The following is a 6,064-nucleotide window of genomic DNA, read 5'->3' on the forward strand; positions in this document are numbered from 1 at the left end:
CGTATTTATATGTATATGTATATGTATATATATACATATATTCCCTAAGCTGCTGCTGCTGCTGCTACTGCTGCTGCTTCTCCTTCCTTGTTCCTTGATTTTCTCATCCACAACAGAGATGGAAAAGAAATGTGTTATTCAACAAGGTACCATCATCATCATCATCATCATCATCATAGAGCTTTTCTCTTTTCTAGGGTTTTGCCATGGTTGGGGAGTAGATGGGCACCTCATGTCACGCCCCGGATTGCACGATCACCGGGCACGCCGACAAATCGCCGTATACAAGAAATTTTTCCTGTATACGAAGCGTAGCAGTACCTGTACAACACACAAGGCTACGAACAGTAGCGTAGAGCTGAAACTAAAACAAACTGAACAGGTAGAGAAAGAACGAGTCTATATACATACAAAAATCTCTATACAAAAGCACTCGCTCCAACGAGTTCACAAATATGTACATAGCTCCCAAAACACGAGCACACTACCTGCAGTAGGGGAAAACTGCTAACTCAGCACCAGTCGGGAAGGGCTCTAGCTCGCGACGCCCTTGCCGCGATCCGCCTCAGAAGGAGCAGCAGCCGAGACCGAAGGTCCTGCGACAACGGTGGAAGAAAAGGGGCGTGAGAACTACTGTAAAAATAAGTAGTCCTCAGTGGGTGCCGCCCTAAACCTCATCGGTCAACCCACTAAGTCTACAGGGTAAGCAAGAAAAGTAAGGAAAAGCTGGAAACACTCTACAGCTAGATACCACTATGCTATCCTGCTCTAGTACAACCCTCTGTAGAACAAGTAAAAACTGACCCAATTTTACGTGGGACTGTGATACACCCGTCCCGCCTGTCGAAGCTACACTAACAACTACCCCTGGGGTAGCTAGTGGAGAGCGAGTCCAACAACTAGGACACAGCGACACCAACGCAAAAGCACTAAGCCAGACTCCGGAGCGGCACTCGTGGGCGCGAACCAACCGAGTATGCAAGCGTATCTCTGTCGAGCTCAATCAAGCTCTCACAGGCATAATTCAAATAAACAGGGTCTAACCACCAATATACCTCGTGCCCTTGGCACAATCTGTAACCAAAACAGTAATCTGGGCCCACCGTCAACCCCCGACGGTCCCCGACAACACCAACGGTCTGACTCTACTGTAACAAAGCTCGGCATCCACAGCACGAGCGTGGAAATAAGCTACACTACCCTGGGTATCCGTCACACTCCCCCGCGACGATACCGCACAGTACGGCTCCTAGAGCTAAATCTGGTAGTGTAATACAAATGACGATCAAACCGTGGTTTTCTCCTAAGTCAAGTCCACGTCCAACATGTATAATTTAAATACTTGCTAAACATGCTCCAAAACTCAGATTTAACATACTATGATCCATGAATTCGAGCTATCATATACTAGTCAAAAGCTGAAATTATACTTGTCGACTATTATGCGCTTAGGATGAAAAGCCGATGATTAACCCACCTCGATCGCTAATCTCCTGGCAACGAAGAGAGTGGCCGAGTCCGCGAAAACCCAACGCGTCCCGCTCAAAACCGAATCCACCTGCTGCGGAAAATAAGACCATGGATGACTCAATCCACGAAACTGTCCGAAAAACAGTGGCTGAGAAACCTTTAAATCCGATCAAGCTAACCTTTCCAAATCCAGCAAACTTGGACTCTGTGGATTCTTCTCGCAGTCTAGAATCCAGCAAACCCGATTTCGTCGCGATCCGTCGCTCCTACGTCGCGCACGAGCCGAAGTACCGAAGGCCGACGCTGGGATCTGCAGATCAACACCTCAGATTCTGCTCGACAAACAGCAGCGCAATAGGACTAGGTTTCGAGCAAGTAAACCTCATCTAAAAATTCCAATCTTGGGCTCAGAATCTTCGTCTCGAAGCCGCGAATCCAGTAAATCAAGTTTCGCTGAATTCCGACGCTCCTACGCAGAGAACAAGCCAAAACACTGAGCGTCGACGCTGGAAACTACGGTTCAGCAATTCAGAATCTGCTCGGCAAACAGCAGCTCAGTAAAAAGGGGTTTCTACAGGGCAAACCTTCTCCAAATCGGGCGAGTAAGGATCCTCTGGATTCGTCTCGAAGTCCCGGATCCAATGACGCAAGAATCACCGCGATCCGACGCTCCTACACAGAGAACAAGCCAAAACGCCAACAGTCGACACTGGAATCAGCAGCAGCAGCAGAGAAGCTCGATAATGGAGTAGTTTGAAGTAACCGAAGGGATTTCGGTGGCCTACTCACCTCGACAACCGCCCTGGGAGCAGCACCACGTCGAGGATGGTAAGGGACAGCAGTCGCCCGGCCTCCTCGCAGCGTCACAATGTTGAAAGCACCCTCGATCCGCTCCGCGGCGCGTCGTCGACGAAGCTTGAGCTTCTCCCTTGAGCTCCTCCACCACCTCTACTCAGCCAAGGGGGAAGAGGAAGAAGCACAGCAGAGGAGGAAGAAGCCCTCCCCCCTCTCTCCTCCCTGCTCTTAAGGTAAGGGGAAAAGTGGTGACAAGACTAGAGAGGAAAAAGTCAAACAGCACCATACCTGTCAAAGTGTACCGGTACAGCTCACTGAAAATCTGCTATTTCGCAGATCTTCAAGATACACGCTGCTCTCAAGTTCCCACAAGGCCCGTTTGGCGTCCACTTCGCGCCAACGCGACCCGGACTTGACCCGACACTCTCCAGAGCTGTCGACAAGCCTCAGCTAAAATTCCCGGTCTCTACACCTCATTATTTGCCAAATAGCACAGGTATCTTTTTATTATATATTCCCCCTTACACATTTATTTGTGCATGCTCCAGCATCTAAAGTTCATTATTTGGCTTTCTCAAAAAAAAAAAAAATCATTACTTATTTGGAGATGTAAATGGGGCGGATCCAGAGGCAGGAGGGGCCTCCCGCTTCGTTTCTTATAGCGAATCATGATAGATTGAAAGGGAAGCGAATTTTGATGAATATTTAGCGAATTAGGCGAATCAAGGGAAGGAAGGAATCCCCACCTCCTACTCCATTTTCTTAGCGGATCAGAGCAGATTCAAACGGATTTTTTTTTCTTTATTTTTGTCCCCCATTTACCGCTCCATTGAGGACGGACCGGGGCAGTAGCTCTGCTGACCCGAATCCATTTGCATTCTTATTTATTTAATTTAGTCCATGTCATATTTAAACCTCTCAAAGTGCCCCCCCCCCAACACTTCTTTTGTACCCCTTCGACGAGGAGTTGTAGAGATTACAATCCTTTCGGGACTCCACAACTCTAGTCTTTCTTCAATTATTTATGGCATCCATTTAACTTCTAATTTTGTTTAAATCGAGTTTTTATAATAAACTAAGTTAAAAATTTTGTTAAATTTCACGGCTCATTTTAGCTATTCGTATTATTTAATGTGGTTTTTATGCACTATATAAGTAGTTTAAACTGTTAAATTTGATTGAGTTGTCAATCAATTTGGCAAGATTTCTAATTTATTTATCTAGCTAAAATCACTTGATTCCGAAAAAATAAAAATAAAATAAAAGTTAAGGAGGTCTCAATTGAGGGGATCTCCCTACATTTATACCTTTTATGTAGCAGTAGAAACTGTGCAATTGAGTCAATATTTCTATAATGTGTGAGAAACTCTGCTTCTTTAGGTATCATGGTCATGTTATATCTTTTTTAAACATAAATTTTCCGTAATTAGATTCCCCAACGGACGGACTCTTTATATTTTTGTCATTTTTGGTTAGCTTGCGATGCATCGCAGTCAGAAAAAGAAGCAGCAAATAAGTTAACATTGAGATAGAATATTTGTTTTCAAATTGTTATATTTGGTTTAGATTTGTAGTTATCTAAATTGAGGATAAATCCTAATCTAATTAGGATTAGATATTATTTAGATTTAATTTTGCATATATAGATTATAATTAGGAGTGTAATTCTAATATAATTAGAATTAGACTCTAGTTAGAAGACATGTATTATATATACATGCTACGGCCAAGTTAATGATGCCGCAACCAAATTAAGATGCCACGTTCTAATTAAGCCAAGCAATGCATTTTGGTTCCGTAAGAGCAAGAAGCCGCGGCCAAAATTAATGAAGTCGGGGCATTGAAATTAAGCCATGCTCTAATTAAGAAGGAGCTTAAATTAAAGGGCCTAAGAGATTGTGCCGGAGGCTACGCAGGAAGGGCATTATGGTGCGGATTGCACAAGGAGCCGTAGCCCTTTTAATTATGCAGAGCTCTAATTAAACCATGCACATTGGTGGTGAGTTGGCATTTATTGGTCCGTACGGGTTTGAGAAAGAAGCTGTTTCTTGGAGTTGCTTGTTGCGGCGTTTCGGATCTAATTACGTTTTGGTCTTTTGAGAGATTCAATTTTGTACTCCGCCTTTTCAACATTAATAAAATATTTGCTCCGTCTTCGCCCGTGGACGTAGGCCGTTAGCCGAACCACGTAAATATCAGTGTACTCTTTCCTTATCTTTTTTTTCTGCATTAAATTATTTTCTGGATCTCTTTTTCGCCGTTCCGATTTTAACAAACTGGTATCAGAGCCTTTCTATTCCCTTTGAGGATTAAGATGACGACGAAATTCGAGATTCAGAAATTTGACAGGACCAACAGTTTCGCATATGGCAAGTCAAGATGCGTGCTATATTGACGCAGCAAGGATTGCAGAAGGCACTGTTGGGAAAAGAAAAGATGTCTGATTTATTGACGGCGGAGCAAAAGGAGGAGATTGATGATAAAGCTCTTACGGCAATACAATTATATTTATCCGATGAGGTATTGCGCGAGGTCTTGGATGAAAAGACCGCTGCAGGGCTTTGGCTTAAATTGGAGTCTCTCTATATGACGAAGTCTCTCACCAACAAGTTATATTTGAAGCAACGTCTCTTCATGTTGCGCATGGCGGAAGGTACCTCTATTAAGTCGCATTTAGATGAATTTAATTCTATCATTATGGATCTCCGCTCGATAGATGTTAAAATCGAGGAGGAAGATGAAGCCCTTTTATTATTATGTTCTCTACCGCCCTCTTATAAGAATTTTCGTGAGACTTTCTTGTTTGGACGAGATACTCTATGTCTCGATGATGTTAAATCCTCTTTACTTTCAAAAGAGAGAATTGACATGCAGATAAGCAACGAGACAGGTGGAGCTTCAGGACAAGGTTTGGTCGCTAGAGGGAGGTCTCGGGAGAAGGGTTCCGGTAATAGAGGTACATCTAGATCAAAGTCAAAGCACAGGAATCTGATTTGTGGTTATTGTAAGAAGAAGGGTCACATAAAAGCTGATTGTTTCAAGTTGAAAAATAAAGAGCAGCGGAAGAATAACGGTGATAAAAATCAAGGTCAGAAAAACACCAATACTGAAGCAGAAGCAAGTGTTGCAGCAGGAGAATCAGATAAAAATGATATCGTCTTTACAGTTACGGATAAGACACGCAGACAGGATGAGTGGCTTATGGACTCCGCATGTTCTTTTCATATCTGTACACATAGAGAATGGTTCTCGACGTACATGCCTATTGAAGGTGGAGATGTATTGATGGGAAATCACTCTAAGTGCACAGTTATTGGAATTGGCACTGTTCGGGTACGAATGTTCGATGGAGTAGTGAGGACTATATCTGAGGTTCGGCATGTTCCGGATATGAGAAAAAATCTGATCTCATTGGGTACACTTGATACTAAAGGCTTTAAGTATTCTTCAGCTGATGGATTAATGAAGGTCGCTAAAGGGAATCTTGTAGTGATGAAGGCCAACTTGTCCGACATGTTATATGTTCTACAGGGTTCCACTGTGACAGGTTCAGCAGCGGTGACTTCTTCTTCTATGTCAGATTCGGATAGCACCAAATTATGGCATATGCGACTGGGCCATATGAGTGAATATGGTATGATAAAGTTGGGCGAGAGAGGTTTACTTGGTAGTCAGAGTTTAGAAAAGTTGGACTTCTGCGAGCATTGTGTTTTTGGCAAACAAAAGAGAGTCAGCTTTAGGGCCGCAGTTCACCGAACAAAAGGTACTCTGGACTACATCCATTCTGATCTTTGGGGAC

At 43.5% G+C, this 6,064-nt stretch overlaps 1 long non-coding RNA gene across 4 annotated transcripts; it reads right to left on the reverse strand.

Moving 5' to 3' along the window:
- Positions 382 to 2,608, reverse strand: LOC109715992. 4 transcript variants are annotated; one of them, XR_002217809.1, is made up of 6 exons: positions 2,260 to 2,608; positions 2,055 to 2,142; positions 1,852 to 1,939; positions 1,650 to 1,780; positions 1,478 to 1,561; positions 382 to 596 (listed from the first exon to the last, which is right to left on the reverse strand). It is a non-coding gene; the product is annotated as an uncharacterized LOC109715992 (long non-coding RNA). The 4 variants fall into 4 exon arrangements; XR_002217811.1 differs by having other exon boundaries at positions 1,852 to 1,976; XR_002217810.1 differs by having other exon boundaries at positions 1,852 to 1,983.

Source organism: Ananas comosus, linkage group 10 (genome assembly GCF_001540865.1).
Source record: "Ananas comosus cultivar F153 linkage group 10, ASM154086v1, whole genome shotgun sequence".
Taxonomy (NCBI): Eukaryota; Viridiplantae; Streptophyta; class Magnoliopsida; order Poales; family Bromeliaceae; genus Ananas; species Ananas comosus.